The sequence below is a fragment of the Protopterus annectens genome, chromosome 11.part0 (genome assembly GCF_019279795.1).
Source record: "Protopterus annectens isolate FY-2018-M chromosome 11.part0, PAN1.0, whole genome shotgun sequence".
Taxonomy (NCBI): domain Eukaryota; kingdom Metazoa; phylum Chordata; order Ceratodontiformes; family Protopteridae; genus Protopterus; species Protopterus annectens.
The window spans coordinates 314,201,795-314,219,915 of NC_056745.1; positions in this window are offsets into that span (position 1 = coordinate 314,201,795).

An 18,121-nucleotide genomic window follows, 5' to 3' on the forward strand; every position below is an offset into this window, starting at 1 on the left:
TTCTATATGGCACCATCTCATTACCAAGGGCTTTGCATCCATGAAGAAAGAGGTCATCATCTCTCTCTACTCTTCCCTCATTAGGCCAGTCATCGAGTATAATGACCAATTTGGCATGTACCTCACTAGACACATACAACAGCTGGAAAGGCCACAAAAGTACCTCATGAAGAGGATTCTAGGCCTTAAACACATGTCCTACATGGACAGACTGAAAAACTCCAGCTATTCTCTGTCTCATATCATCTACTAAGAGGTGATCTCTGCTTGACTTACAAAGCCATGTCTGACCCAGCTCTCTCAGAATTGCTAATCTACAGAAATCTCAATCCCTCCATACCACACACTCCAGAGACCTCAACCTCATAACCACAATCAACAGAACATGCTGGAGGGACAGGTTCATAACCCAGAGACTGCCCATGCTCTGGAATAGACTTCCCATACATGTCAAGCAGAGCACCTCACTGGCCCTCTTCAAGAAAAATCTTGTTGAGTGGATGGGAAATAAAAAGTTCACCCCAGGGATCACTCCAGTGGCTCTACTTGATAGAGGCACTGGGAACTAATGTCGTGCGGCATGATGCCAGGGCACTTCTATGGGCTAGGCTTGTAAAGGCTCCAGGGCCATTAGCCTAGTACACAGCTAAGAATCTATGAACATATAATGTATTCTACTTGTTTAGAAATATCATAATTTGGGATAAAGCACTTTGCATTGCAAGATGATGTATGTGTACTTCTGCTTGTATTCTTCTTAAAATGCTCATGTCACCAAAAGCCAGAACTGGGATACTTGTGCATGAATTAATGATACTGCAAGAAAAATGCGTAGATTAAACGGAGCTGTTAATGTTGTTAAGGGCAGGAACCGATTCACTCATCCCTGAATCACATCTTATATCACTCTTTGTAAGACATCAGAAAATAGTTTATGGATAAACCTTGCCACAAAATCTGGACTTTTTCTGATATAAAGCAACTGTAGTCAGTTCCATGATGGAAATATTCCTTAGTCCTCTAATGTACTGACTAAAGAATATTATTTCTGGCTTCAGATGGATGATATCTACTGTAATGTAAATGGTATTGATTGAGATTTTTTGTTTTTGTTTAACTGACTGCAAAGTCATTTGCAGTTAGAATCCATAGAAATAACTACATACAAAAAAAGTACTTTTTTCATCAGAAATAGTTAAATCAGTGTTGACAGTCTGATATGTGGTGTACCTTACAACATAATTCATGCACTCTAAAGAAAGATGCTATGATCAAGATATCATCCACTAACTTAAAAAAATGTTATCGCCTATGAAAGGTAACATATATATGTGAGTGCCTTGGAAGTGTCTATGGCAGTAACAGTGCTCTACTCTACAAATAAAACTTCCCTTCAGAAATAAACATATTATTATAAGGAATGATGTTTCCCATGACCAACAATATTTTACTCCACCATGAGCTTACTAACAACTACTGCAGACCTCCAGGCCATCTTCATGCTGTGAGCTGCTGTATAATGCAGTAATGTCAAAGGTAATGAAGAAGTCATCCTCATTTTCACTGTTCTATACAACGTCCTGTCTAGCTACATTTAATTTGCGACTGATATATTTATTCTTTAATGGCCTCATTGCAAAATGTCCACGTCTGATGATCTAAGTGGAATTATCACTTTTACATTCCACAAATTGGTTTGCATTTTAGTGTATTAATTGGTTAACTATTTCTTCACATTTGTACACCTTTTGTTGTACTTGCATATGATTCAGTCAGTTTGTAAACATGTTTATTAAAGTTGTCCTCTTTCTTTGCCTATGGCCTGGTTCATGGTTGAAAAGCGTCCTTGGATCAGTCCATTTAGCTGGTTAATAAATTCAAAGGAAGGAAAAAAATAATGGCAATCTGCTTTAGTTTAATTAAAATGTCAGAGTTGTCCAGCAGATAGCTCATGGTTCTTTTAACTGAACTAGGAGATGGTTCCATGTAAACCTCTTGCTTGTCATTACAGGATATACTTTTAGGTGATCTTTGTTCTTGAGCAGTTTAGGAAGCTCATAAAAAAAAAAAAAAAAAAAAAAAAGACAAGGCTATAAGGAATCTTCAAACTCTGGATCCCACACAATTTGGTTTTGTAGAGGGTAGATCATGCCTACTCAACTTGGTTGACTTCTTTGAGTCAGTCACCAGAGCTGTGGATGAAGGCAAGGTGGTTCATACAGCCTACCTTGATCTGGCCAAGGCCTTTAATACCATTCCCCACTCAGGAATCATAGAAAAACTCACTAAGCTAGGCATCAACCCCTATATCACTAGGTGGGTTGTAAACTGGCTCACAGATAGAACCCACAGTGTGAAAGTAGCTGACTCCAAGTCAGACTGCTGACTAGTCACGAGTGGAGTCCCACAAGGTTTGGTCCTGGGTCCTCTCCTGTTTGGTATGTACTTCTCTGAAGTCCAGGCCAACAAGAAGGGACTCTGGCTGACAAAGTTCACAGACGATTGCACGTTGGGAGCTATTATTAACTCCCCAAGTGATGTTGACATCCTACAGAATGGCTTTACTGAGACCAACGACTGGTGTCAGAACCATGGCCTTAAGCTCATTGCCAAAAAATGAGTCGTCATCCCCTTTGGGAAAAACCCAGTTCCCATGAATTACCACACTGATGGTAGTCCACTGAACACAGAAGGCATTATAAGAGATCTGGGAACACTGGTTGGCATCAACTTCTCTTTGATCACCACATTGCCACCGTGGTCAGAAAATCCTTCTATGTGACACATCTCATTACTAAGGGTTTTGCATCCAGGAAGAAAGAGGTCATTGTTTCCCTCCACTCTTCCCATATTAGGCCAGTCATCAAGTACAATGCCCCATTTGGCATGTACCTCACTAGACACCTGCAATAACTGGAGAGGCCACAAAAGTACCTCACAAAGAGGATGCTAGGCCTTAAACACTTGTCCTATATGGACAGACTCAAAAAAACTCCAACTATTATCTGTCTCATATCGCCTACTTAGAGGAAATCTCTGCTTGACTTACAAAGCCATGTCTGACCCAGCTCTGTTAGAAATGCTACATCTAAAGAAATCCCAATCCCTCCGCACCACACACTCTGGTGATCTCAACCTCATTACTACAATCAACAGAACATACTGGAGGGACAGGTTCATAACCCAGAAACTGCCTATGCTATGGAATAGACTTCCCATACATGTCAAGCAGAACACCTCACTGGGCCTCTTCAAGAAAAATCTTGATGAGTGGATAGGAAATAGAAAATTCACCCTGGGGATAACTCCAGTGGCTCTGTTCGACAGAGGCTCTGGAACTAAGGGCGGGTGGCACAATGCCAGGATAATCCTGTGGCTAGGCTTGTAAAGGCCCCAAGGCCATCAGACTAGTATACACCTATGAACCTGTGAACCTATGAACATAGCAACTAAGATTAAAATATTCATGTAAAGAATCTAGCATACAGTTTCTCACAGGCAGTTAATGGCAAACAAATCCTGCAGTAAACTATAATAATGCTGAATGGCTCTGCCAAATGTAACTGCATTGCCAATTAATATGTTATTGTTATAAAGCCTGTTATAAAATGTAGTCAGGTAATATCTGGTATTTAAAACTAGTGTTTTACCACCTTTATCTGCTTGCTGGATTACAGTATCTTTTATACAATGTAATTTATTAAGTACTATCTTTCTTGACTTATCATAAAATTTAGCTTTATAAAAATCAACATTTATAATATCAGTTTCACAAGCACTTAAGAGTAAAGGAATTTTAGGCTGGGGGTGGAGGTTCAATTTGATTCTGTAAGTATATGGAAAAAACATTTCTTCTGGTTTTCCCTTTTTGCTTTTTAGTAAAGTTCAATTGATATTTTTAGCAAACATATAAAATCAAATATTAAAAATGTGACATAAATATAAAATTCTCAACTGAAAATCAGCCAGTTTTGTTCCTGGAATATTAACAACATGATCTATTTGAATTGACTTTTACATCTTTTGTTGCAGCCATTGTTTGTTAGATGCTAGTTCCATCCCAGCCCCCCACTCATTTTAAATGATGTGATAATATTGTTATTTACTCTACTCAGCTACAACTTCACTAACATACACAAGCTATGAAGCGAGGGGAGGAGCAACAAGGTGGGGTTACCAGAGGACCTGATTAGAATGAATGAGTAGGTGGTCTGTTTAGAAAAGGCACTGCACTACTTTGTTTAAAAATATTTTTAAAATGCACTTGACACTGCATTTTAGGGTGGACCCAGATAACTGAAAGAATAGGTGGGTACAACAAATTATTAAGACAGTGTTTCCAGAAGTAAGGCACACAACTAAACACTATGTAGTATACGTTGGTTGCAAATATCAAAAGTACAAATATCTGTTGTGTACAAAAATGCAAGATTTACTAACCATGGACATTCTACTTTCCCAAAGGTCATTATAGTAATGAAATGGAACAGGAGCAAAGCTCCCTAAATGGGTTGTATGAGAACCTTTACCCCCACCTAAAAATTAGACTTGCAATTCCATGCTGAAGTTATTTTTTTTTAATTTGAGTGTAACTCATTCACATGCATATAACTGAACCGCAATGAAAAGAAGTTACAGTTTGCCAGCAAAAAAAAAATACTGATCTTGTGTAAAGACTTTCAAGCACACTATTTATATCAAGGTATACCAATTTAAGTACAGATTCTATTTGGCTTTTGAACAGCCCTCTCAACCTCCAGAGTTTTGCCAAAATGCTCCTATTTTTACGCCAATTTACTCCTGTGAAAGATGTTCTGATTTTTGGAGGCATGCCCCTATTTTCAGTCTTGATTTACACATTCACACATTTTTTCTGAATCCACCTCATCACATCTAATTTCTGAAGCTGTCTATTACACACACACACACACACACACACACACACACACACACACACACACACACACACACACACACACAAAGAACCTACACACTACGTGGCCAACATACAAGTGGCAAGAATAATTTAAAGTAAGAGGACATGCACCTTACATCTCCCTCCTTAATCAAAAATTAATGTCCTTGCATAGTAAAATGTTGTAATACAGTTCATTAAAGACTTTAGATTTTACGCAGTCTCTTTGATAATGTGCTTATATTTTTCATTTTTGTCACACTCTCCCTTCTTTTGAATGTGTTTCTGAATAGTATCCCACATTTCTATGGGAAACAGGAAGAGTAATGTTCTATTTGGTATTCATATTTATGCTAGTTAGATGCCATGATGTTCAGCTGGATGTTCATACTTTTCAAAGGCCTTTGCTCCTATTTTCAATATCTGTAGGATGAGAGATATCCCTTTGAACTAAGGATGCCTTACCTGTAACTGCTTTGTTGATGAGCTGGGTCCAGGGGGTGGGTCCTGTCTTCCTGGTTTTAAAGGCAAACATGCAGTTCCAAGGCAGTCTTCTTGTTGGCGGTTCAAAGACCTCCCTGTCCCCTCCTTATTGAATTAGTTGTACCAGACAGCTGTCCCCCCCCCCCTGTTTTCCCCCTGTTTGTGCTCAGTGGCCTTATCATGCCAAGCAGTTGGATTCAGTTTAACTTGTGGCCATGGCAAGAGCTGTTTACATTTGGAGGCAAGATTTAAAGGGCTTTACAACCAGGTCTGAAGTAGCTTTGTTTATGCACCCGGACCAGTAAAACAAAGCCAGATAGGGCTTGGTGATGCCAACTGGCTCTAGGTTAGTGGTTATTTGGTCTTCTTATGTTATGATTATATGCAAAAATGCTGTGGCATCTTTAATGTTGTCTGTTGTATTTAATAAATGGTTGCAACAGCATTAACGGTGTTGTTTTGACTCAGCTTAGAGGACAAACTCAGACAGTCAGTACTTCAGCACAACCACAAAGCAGCAAATATAATAGGATTTAAAAAGCTTGAGCCCATATTACTCGTGAGCTACACCAACAGCTAATGGCAACATTGCTTATAAGGGGAGGGCTGGCAACCTCTTAATCTTCCCACTGCTCTTCATTTGAATAAACAGTTCTTTCTCTTGATATATTAAAGCAAGAGAGGTTGAAGACTGCCATTAATATTACAAAGTAGAATGCTTTTTAGCTAAACTTGAAGTTATGTTATCTCCATAATGACGATACATGTTCAGTAAATGACACAACTGTAGAATATTTAAGACTCGCATTTTATGTAAACATTAAATCTTGTCCATTAAACTGAGATGCATGTCAGGTTCTTTATCACTACTTGTTTCCATGTTGTAATATTGTTCAATTTGTCTTTCAAAGTTCATAACATAATTAATTTCATATCAGCTGACAAGCAAACATAATTTGTGTTATGTAGATTTCATACCCTTAGACTCCCATTAAGTGGCACTTTATGTGTGATCTCATATTGCTGACATTCCAAAACTAAAATATATATGGCTATGAAATTATGTAAATATAGTAAATATTCTCCAACTATTCATAAAAAGCTAACAAATAGAATATAATATCAGAAATAATAATCTGAGGCTTGGAGAATGTTAGCACAATAATTATAATTGATAATGGTACTTTTTTCAGGAAGTTTAATTATGTTGTAAGAGGGGAGAGTGAAGGTATTGCATTTCTGCTGCTATGCAAAGATGAGTGCATGATGAATTGCCAATTTGTTGGAGACAGGGGCATTCAATTTTGCATTATATTAATTTGATCTAACAGAGTGCATTGACAAGAGCACTTTTACAGAATAAAATTCATTTGTAGTTTTGCTAAAAAGGGAGTTTGAGTATTGTTTATTGCTTAAACTATGTCTGGAATTAGGTAAACATATTGAATAAACTCAACAATTTAATTTTAACCTGATTTGGTAATGTTCTAACACAGAGGATATAAAATGAAATAAAGTAACAACCAGAGTTGTTCCACTCCACTACTCTACTCTAACCTACCCCTTCCCCACCCACCCCTGCTTACTCTAAATTTATACTCTAACCTCCCTTTAAGGCCCCCCTTCACTCCAATTATCCAATTACAATATACCACTACCATAATCACAAAATCCTCCCATACTTTGCTCTCCATCCTTTATCTCCCACTCCTTCCACTTCCTTTTAGCTCTATAGCACATATCAATTTCTCTCTCTCCACCTCTGCTTAACCCTGAATTTTTCTTTTTTTATAACTTACTCTACTCTCCCCCTCCTCCACCTTCTGCTCCTCCTTACACATTCTTAACTCTCTTACAAAATCCTCCAGGCATTCAATAACTCCACTCTCCTCATCTCAATAATAAACCCACATAAAATAAAAGCATGCTAGTCTATTTCCTCTTAATACCCATTCTCTTCCTCCTATCTTGGCTATCATCTTATCACTCTAACCTACTATACCCTCCACTACCATCCACTGTTACCCAAGTAACATCCTCCTATAATAAAACCCTTCACTTCCCTATTTCACTCTCTCTCTATAATACATCCTATATTCATTATCACAAGCTAAAATATCTCAATCTTTCTCTCTCTTCCCTTAATCCTAAGTTCAAATCCACTACCTACTACTTCTACTTCTCTTAACCTAATTTACTTCCAATAACACTCCTACCAGATGGAAACATGCACCCAAGTCCTGGTCCATCCTCTTCCTCCAACTCTACCACCTCTACCTAACCTACTGGGGACCAACTCCCTGCCTCTCTAACTGAACACTGCTCTATCTACTCCATAAACCTACAAAGTCTCCCAAACAAAATCACAGAATTACATGCTTGGGTAGCGAACCATTCTCCCCACATCTTAACTCTCTCCAAAATCTGGCTCAAACCTCATATCACAAACTCACAAATTCTACCCCTCAGCTGTAACATATTCCAGCAGGACAGACTTTGCAAAAAAGGGGGAGGCGTTGCTATCATTTACTCAGAGCAGCTTAACCTCCCCCCTCCCTCTTTTTGACTTCTCCCCTGCTGAACTTATTTTTCTCAACTGTCACCTTAACCAACATAAGAAATTTGCAATATTATCTATCTATATACACCCTGGTAACAGTATTCCAGTTCTTGAATCTATTTTATCCTGGATCTCCCAACATTTATCATACGAGACAGTCTTACTTGGTGATGTCAATATTGATTGGAATAAACTCTCTCCCCACTCCCATAGCCTTACTATAAACCTTTTTGGTTTCAGTCAACTTATTTATACTCCCACCCACATCAATAAAAACTCTAGCTCCAGTCTTGATTGGATCTTAACTTCCAACCCTGATCAGTGCCATAATCCCAGCCCTTTACCAGACTCCCTAAGTGATCATCTCCCAATCTCAATACTAAGATTACCTTCTCAAACCTCAAAATACACCTTTACAGTGACTGCCGCAACCTGACCAATTTCAACAAAGAAACTTTCAATAATCACCTCTCACTTGTCAACTGGTCTCCCCTGTTAACCTTCCTTTAAATGAGGCTGTTCTTGAGTTTAATAATATTTTTATAAAATACTAAACAACCCAGCAACCATCACAAAAAATAGGATCAAATCTAATCCTACACCCTGGCTCTCTAAAGATCCCCTTTCCACCATGAAACTTAGAGACACTACCTGGGACAAAGTAAAAATCTTCTTCTCTCCTCCTTAAATTCAAAGAACTAAGAAACCTTACTAAAAAAATGTATTATCCAAGACAAGAAGAAATTCTGTCAAGAAGCTCAATCTACTCACACCTCAAACCCAAAAATATTGGTGCACCATAACACTATTCTCCATCCAGGGAACCCTTCTACACCTAACCCCTTCCCAATAAATCACCTCTTGAAACTGCCACCCTACTAAAAACTACTTCATAGACTCTATCCACAAACTAACTTCCCCTGACAACAATCAATCACAACCCCCACTCCCTCCCACCTCCTGCCTCCACTCCTCCTTCTCCCTGAAACCTGTTTCCACTGCTTATATAAAATGCCTTTTGCAGAAACTTAACCTTGCTCTCCTTCCTTTGACAACATACCCCCTAACCTTTCAAATTTGCGGCCAATAATATAACATATCCCATCTCAGTCTTTACAGCCTTTCTATTAAAGAATCCTCAGTCCCTGAAATTTTGAAATCCTTTTATACAATTCCACTTCACAAAGGAAATAACTCCACGGACCTTTCCAATTTCTGACATTTAGTCATCTTCTCCCCTCTCTCAAAAATTCTAGAGAAATGCATTCACAGACAACTTCTCAAATATCTACTCCAAGGAAATCTCACCCCCTCTCAACACAGATTTAGGCTCTACCACAGCATGTCCACAGCCCTTTTATCCTACACCCAGACTATAGCAGAGGCAAGAGACAACAATAAACTAGTGTCATGCCTATTTCTTGACCTCTCCAAGGCATTCAGCACCATCTCCCACCCTAAGCTTCTTACTAAACTAACTGAACTCAACCTCTCTGCATCAAATACTTTCTGGTTCTTTAGTTACCTTAACAACAGACAATAATCTGTTAGATGGCAGACCTCCCACCTATCCAAAAAGGTGTACCTCAAGCATCCATTCTAGGCCCACTTCTCTTTAATATTTTTACCAACAATCTCTGCCCTGCCTGCTACACCTCTTCTGTGATCCAGTATGCCGATGATTCTACTCTTATTACCCTCTCTGATAACTCTACTAACTTCACAGCCTCACCCAGGCCTCTTTTAACACAACTGAACACTATTTAGTCAATAACCAACTCATCCTTAACCCAAAGAAAACTAAGCTTCTTCTTTTTCTTCTAAAATTCATGTCCAGACTTAAAACTTCCTTCAGTCTCTCTCCCTTCCCTAGACAATACCATCATTCATGCTGACTCCCCCACCAAACTTCTAGGGATTGCAATTGACAATCAAATGAAATTTGACCATCATATATAACAATTCATCAAAAAGACCAATCAAAAACTTGGTTTACTGTATCGAAACAAAAAATTCTTATCCATCACTTCAAAGACTTCACTAGCCCAAGCCTACCTCCTCCCCTGCCTACTCTGTGCTTCCCCTATATTTACCAACCTCCAAGCAAATGTTTTAACCAAACTTGAAGAAACTTGCAACCAGATAGTTAATACCATGATACAGAACACATTGCACAAACCACAAACAAAACAAATATGAAGGTGAAGACTTCGGAGCTAAATTCAGTAAATACTTATTAAGCACTTTTGTCCTTCAATAACTGGACTTCTTCAGAATAAAAATTCACACCCCCAAACATACTTATATACACTCTCATTAATATCAGTCCAGTTAACTAATTAACAGTTGAACTAGTCATCCAATCAACTGACAAACAGCATCCATACAATTTTAAAAGAATCAATGTAAAATAGTATTAAATCAAATACATAAGTTATCTCTCTAAAATACAGTACACACACACACACACACACACACACACACACACACACACACACACACACACACACACACACAAAAAAAAAAACTATAGAAAACTGCAATTGAAGGTCAGTTATTTGAAGGAATGTGTGTGGCTGCAGATTATCCTAAGGGACTTTGCTCTTGGAAATACCCAAAGCGGTTGATTAAGGACTCTGGCTTACATAGCGAGCTGCTTATATTATTTAACCATCATGGCTGTGAACTTTTGGAAGCCCTTATTAAGGACTATGATAGACATATGGTTGGTTTAATTGGTGACACTGAGAGACTTGATTCTAGTTTACATAAGGACTTGTTGTTTGATTCTAAAATTGACCATTACAATTTGTTATTGGCTAAAATAGAGAATAACATATTAGATATGAAAAATAAGAAGGTTAAGAAGTTGGTCAGGGGCAGGGACAACTATGAGAAAGGATGTGCTTATCCCCCTCCTCCTGTGGGGGGTTTATGTTCTAAACTAAACCACCAGGTTAATGTAAATGGGAATGAATTAGATCATGGTGAAGGTGCCAATGTTAACCCAGGGGAGCACCCTATAGAACAACCCCCTTTTAGGAGGTCCCAGAGACTGTTAGTACAAAGGGGCAGAAGTTCATACAACCAACAGGATTTGGGCAGACAACAATCATTTCCGCACCCATACAGAAGGAGGGGAAGAGGTAGAATGAATCTATGGGAGTGGAATTAATAATAGAATGTCAAATTGTTTTGAAAGATAAAGGCGATTTCAAATTGTAAAATTATAGTAATGTTGAGGTTAATGAAGCTTGGGCTAACCTGTTTGAACATCATCTTTCTTTTCTGCTTGCATGGAAAGCAAGGATAGATGAACTTTTGGTTCAGTTTAAACTTTTTTTAAGGAAACCTAATTGTGCCTTTTACTTTGGAAACAGTGACAAGCAGGAAATTAATAACAGCATTAAGAGAGCTAGTGTATCCATCCCCCCCATGCACCCTATCGTGTCTTTATTTGAAAAATTATGTGAGAATGATTTTAGGACCTGTTTAAGGTCCCTCACAAGTTTACCTGGCAGTTTAAATCTTAACAAAGATGAAAAGGCCTTGTTGTTTGAGACTGCAGGAAATAAACATATTAGAGTAATGAAACCAGACAAAGACAGGGGATTAGTAGTTATGGACTTGAATGAATATGTTAATAAGATGTGAGGTTTACTATACACTGATGTGTATGAGGAAATTTCAATTAACCAACTGAATATAGCATATAGGGGCATTGACCTTATGTTGGAAGAGATGTTGCTTAACCAAGAGATAATGAAAGAATAATTAGATTATGATATGGTTCATAACCCAAAAATTCCCACTATCTTTGGCATCCCTTAAATACATAAAAAACTTCACTGATCCACCAGTGCATCTGATAGTTGATGCAAAGGCATCCAGGACATTCTTTTTGTCTAAGTATATTGATAGCAGTACACAAAACATTTTTAGTACTAACCCATATATTTTAAAAGATTCCTGGGATTTTGTAAGGAGAATATCAGACGATTTGTTTTGTGAAGACCTGATTTTTGTTACTAATGACATCCAGGATTTGTATTCAGTTATACCTCATGACATCAGAATACAGTGGTTTTATGAATACTTGTGTTTTATACAGATCTGGAGAAAAATAAAGCTGGCACCATGAGGACCTTTCTGACTATGGTGTTAGAAAACAATTATTTGATTTTCAAGAACCAACTGTTTAGGCATAGGCTTGGGGGCAGTATGTGCCCCTACGTTTGCAAACATGGTGCTTTCCTTTTGGGAATTAAATTATGTTGTCAATTCTTGTTTCTAGGGATCTTGGATCCTATATGGATGGTTCTTGAATGATATGATTTTGTCTGTCAGGATAGTGAGGAGAAGTTGAATGAATTTTACAATTATCTGCACACTACTACTGAGTTTCTTAAGTTTACCACGGATGTTCAAGGTAGTTTGGTTAATGTTTTAGATCTTGCTATTCTTATCAATAAGGATAAGACTTGCTTTGAGTCAACTATCTACCATAAACTGCAAAGAGAAATTCTTTTTCAGCGTGGAAGTACAACTTGATGAATGGCAAGGAACGCTGAACCCCTGTGTCTTGAGATGCTCAAAGAACTAGGCAAGGATACGAAAAAATGATGAATAAAACTTTAATGATCCCAAATTAGTTAAGCGCTTTCACTCGCACAATGCGAGCTTCATCAGAACTGAAACATATCAGTACGCCAACACAAATTAAAATAAATTAAAATAAACTTTTTTTGGCACCAAAATTATCAACCAGCATAATTTAAAGTGACAGTGCTGATTACATACAACATATACAATAAACATGAATAATAATAATAAAAACATTATAATATAAAAATTGTGTAAAAACTGTATGATAAATATATAAAAAGCTTTATACGCAAAGTGTATATATTAAAGCATATATTTGATACTTATATAATCATTAATTCCTGGTTCATTAGCGACATCCGTGAATAACTGCCACCAGGTTTCTTTGTAAAACAACAAACTTTTAGGATTGCCCCCTCTAGGATCAATATTAACACTATCAATAATACTAAATTTAAACCTATGGCCATCACCATATTTTTTAATGTGCTTATAAAGCGCATTCTTCTAATTTTGGGTCCTAATACTGTATAAGTGTGCATAAATTCGTTTGTTAAATTTCTGTTCTGTTTTACCAATATAGAATCCAGAACACGCTATGCATTTGGCCAGGTATATAACCCATCTAGTATTACAGTTCCCTTGTTTAAATCTAATAACAGTCTTGCTTAAATTGTCCAAAACAATATTCTCTTCCTCCAAAATTGTACACCTGCCACATTTAGTGGTGTGTCTATTGCTTGATGGTTTATAATCAATTTGTCTTTCCAATAACTTTTTGATATTCTGCCCCATCTTATAAACAAATATCGGCTGGGTGCCCAGAATATGGACAAGATTCTGGTCCACCAAAATGATGTTCCAACAATTAATCATAATCTTTTTAAACTTGCCTACATATGGACCATACTCTATAATGGTTCATAGGTTCATAGGTTCATAGGTTCATAGGTTCATACTAGGCTATCTGCCCTGGGGCAATTATAAGCCTAGCCCGATTCTGTATGGCTTATGCCACCCCTTGATTTGAGTATACTGTGCCCCTTTTAAGGTTTAGTTTACTGTGCCTCTGTCTAATAGTGACATGGGAGTAATCCCTGGGACAAACCTACGATCCCCCATCCACTTATCGAGATTCTTCTTGAAGAGATTCAGTGAGGTGCTCTGCCTCACATGAACTGGAATTCTATTCCAGAGCGAAGGGAGCCTCTGGGTTATGAACCTATCCCTCCAGCAAGTTCTATTTATTTCTGTGCTGAGGTTCAAGTCCCTCGAGCGTGTGGCTCTAAGGGATTTAGATTTACTGAGGTGGAGCATGTCCATTAATTCTGGATTTGACATAGCTTTGTATGTCAGGCATAGATCGCCTCGAAGTAGGCGGTATGCAATTGAGTAGAGCTGGAGTTTTTTTAACCAAGCAGCATATGGCATCTGTTTGAGACCCTTGATCCTCTTGGTGAGATACTTTTGGGGTCTTTCTAATTGCTGTAGGTGTCGGGTAAACACTTGAAAAAATCCACAAACGTCTGAAAGCAAGGAAACCAAAGAACAAGGCAGAAGCCCTCACAGTCCTGAACGCAATTTATTAAAACAGAAAATCACAGCGTTTTCGCCACACACATATGGTGGCTTCTTCAGAGGATACAAAGGCAACCAAACACAAGCAGTTAAATACTGAAAGTTAATTGAAGTCAACTGCTATCAATTAACCACAAGTTATGCAACAAGATGCCTGCATTAAACTGAAGAAGTAAAATGCAAAAAGCCTCAAGCATAGTTTAAATACATGCTAAACTGTTGATGTAATTAAAAGACTGTGACAATACAAAAAACACAATATTTTGACACAGTCAAACCCAGGTAAAATTCAGTATATTTCCTAAGAAATAGAAATACACAAGAAAAAAGTGTCACAAAATCATATATACATTTAAAAAGCAAAATGCTAAATAGTCATTCCCAAGTATACATTATTTTAAAAAGGGGAACGACATAATAAAACAAATGAATAACTTTTTACTGAAAATTAATATAAATTCCAAAGATGTAGACAACCCACATCTAAAGTGTGACCTTAAAAATTAAGTAAAAGTACTAAATGTGACTGTAACAACCTAAGCCAGACCTTGCTAGGTCAAATACCAACAAAAAGGTAGGAGACAGTGCCACCAAGTGGCTTGACACTGTACCCACACATAGTGGGCTAATGCAAAAAGGACTAAATCAAGAGTGTCAAGGCAAGTATGATTCTTAAAAGGGGACAACTATCTCATATACGATTTTAATTTGAGATAAGGTGCAATATTACAGCTTTCATTCAACCCCGGAGGGTAGAAAGCGTTAAGCTTAAGTTGCCAAAGCAATTCATTTGTCTCAAGTATAAGAGCACTAGGTCCACCACGAGGGTGAACAGGGAGGTGGTCAATCCCCATGAAAGAAAGCATGCCCAGGAAAGGAACAGATATGCTTGGCAAGAGCATTATCAAGTCTCTTATTCCTGATGGCATATAAGTGCTGATACAATCTGTCTTTAAGCCTTCTGTCCGTCTTTCCGACGTAGAATGCTGGACAGCATGTGCAAAAAGCAATATAAACTACTGTTTTCGTATCACAGGAAATACGATGATGTATAAAATATTTCCTTCCTTCAATACAAAAACTACTACCTGTTTTAATATGTGAGCAGAAATTACAGAAGCCGCAGGCAAAAGAACCATTAATTCTAGCACTACAGGTGCCATAAGGAGTCTGTAACAATTCTTTGATGTTTCTACCTCTTCTAAACACTACAACAGGTCTTTCACCTAACTTCTCACCTACAGATGCATTACTGGTGATAAAAAACCAGTTTTTAAACAAAATGTTCTGTATTGCATACGAGTTCACCCCAAAAACTGTTTTTTTATCACCAGTAATGCATCTGTAGGTGAGAAGTTAGGTGAAAGACCTGTTGTAGTGTTTAGAAGAGGTAGAAACATCAAAGAATTGTTACAGACTCCTTATGGCACCTGTAGTGCTAGAATTAATGGTTCTTTGCTCATGCTTCTGTAATTTCTGCTCACATATTAAAACAGGTAGTAGTTTTTGTATTGAAGGAAGGAAATATTTTATACATCATCGTATTTCCTGTGATACGAAAACAGTAGTTTATATTGCTTTTGCACAAGATGTCCAGCATACTACGCCGGAAAGACGGACAGAAGGCTTAAAGACAGATTGTATCAGCACTTATATGCCATCAGGAATAAGAGACTTGATAATGCTCTTGCCAAGCATATCTGTTCTTTTCCTGGGCATGCTTTCTCTTTCATGGGGATTGACCACCTCCCTGTTCACCCTCGTGGTGGACCTAGTGCTCTTATACTTGAGACAAATGAATTGCTTTGGCAACTTGCTTAACGCTTACCTCGGGTTGAATGAAAGCTGTAATATTGCACCTTATCTCAAATTAAAATCGTATATGAGATAGTTGTCCCCTTTTTTAAGAATCATACTTGCCTTGACACTCTTGATTTAGTCCTTTTTGCATTAGCCCACTATGTGTGGGTACAGTGTCAAGCCACTTGGTGGCACTGTCTCCTACCTTTTTGTTGGTATTTGACCTAGCAAGGTCTGGCTTAGGTTGTTACAGTCACATTTAGTACTTTTACTTAATTTTTAAGGTCACACTTTAGATGTGGGTTGTCTACATCTTTGGAATTTATATTAATTTTCAGTAAAAAGTTATTCATTTGTTTTATTATGTCGTTCCCCTTTTTAAAATAATGTATACTTGGGAATGACTATTTAGCATTTTGCTTTTTAAATGTATATATGATTTTGTGACACTTTTTTCTTGTGTATTTCTATTTCTTAGGAAATATACTGAATTTTACCTGGGTTTGACTGTGTCAAAATATTGTGTTTTTTGTATTGTCACAGTCTTTTAATTACATCAACAGTTTAGCATGTATTTAAACTATGCTTGAGGCTTTTTGCATTTTACTTCTTCAGTTTAATGCAGGCATCTTGTTGCATAACTTGTGGTTAATTGATAGCAGTTGACTTCAATTAACTTTCAGTATTTAACTGCTTGTGTTTGGTTGCCTTTGTATCCTCTGAAGAAGCCACCATATGTGTGTGGCGAAAACGCTGTGATTTTCTGTTTTAATAAATTGCGTTCAGGACTGTGAGGGCTTCTGCCTTGTTCTTTGGTTTCCTTGCTTTCAGTAGGTGTCGGGTAAGGTACATCCCAAAAGGGGCATTGTATTCTATGATGGGCCTGATGAGGGATGAATAAAGGGGCACGATTACCTCTCTTGATCTAGATGTGAAACCCTTCGTGATGAAGTGGGCTATGTAGAAGGTCTTTCTAACCACTTTGGCAATGTGGTTTTCAAAGGAGAGATTGCTATCAACTTGGGTCCCCAGGTCCCTAATAACTTTCTCTGTACTTAATGGGTTTCCGCCTATGTGGTAATTTGTGGGCACATTGTTTTTGCCAAAGGGTATGACTATACATTTTTTGGCATTTAGCTTTAAACCATGGCGCTGGCACCAGTTATCTGTCTCTGTGAGACCTTTTTGAAGGATGTTTGTGTCAGCTGGAGAGTTGATTATGGCGCCCAGTTTGCAGTCGTCTGCGAACTTGGTGAGCCATAGTCCTCCCACGTTTGCCTGTACCTCCGAAAAGTATATACCAAACAAGAGTGGTCCCAGGACAGAACCCTGTGTGGTGCCACTTGTGACCGGTTTTGAGTCTGACATGGCTCCAGCAACTCTCACTCTGTGGGCTCTGTCTTTGAGCCAGTTTGCTACCCATCTTGTGACATAGGGGTTTATATTTAAGCTGGATAGCTTATCTATGATGCCTAAGTGGGGTATTGTGTCAAATGCCTTTGCAAGGTCCAGATAGACTGTGTGGACTACCTTCCCTTCATCTATGGCTTTGGTGACTGTTTCAAAGAAGTCAACCAGGTTCAAAAGGCAGGATCTGCCCTTGACAAAGCCGAACTGGGTAGGATCCAGTGTCTGTAGGTCCCCAATGTCTTTGTTTATGAGCTCCATGATGATCCTCTCCATAGCCTTGCAGACTAAGCTAGTCAGGCTTATGGGGCGATAGTTTCCAGGGTCCGTAGAGGCTCCACCTTTGTGGAGTGGGACCACTGTTGCTGTTGCCATTCTGTGGGCACATATCCTGTAGTGAGGCTGAGATTGTATAGCTGTTTTATTTGAGGGATTAGTTCCTCTTGTAGTTCATGTAGGACGCAACCTGGGACGCCATCTGGTCCCATGGAAGCAGTGTTTTTTGCTTTGGAGAGGGCAGCCTTCACCTGAGCATCTGAGATGTTTGGGAGGCAGCCCTCTGCCGGGATAGATACTTGCTCTTTTGGGGGGGAGGGGGTGGAGAAGTTTGCACTGAACCTGTCTGCCAGGATATGGGCAATGTCTGTGGGTTCGGTGTATTTTTTGTCATTTAGAATCAACTCAGAACAAGTCTGGGAGTTGCATCTCAGGTTTCTAACATAACTGAAAAAAGCCTTATGATTGTCTTTGGTGTCCTGTGCAATTTTTCTCTC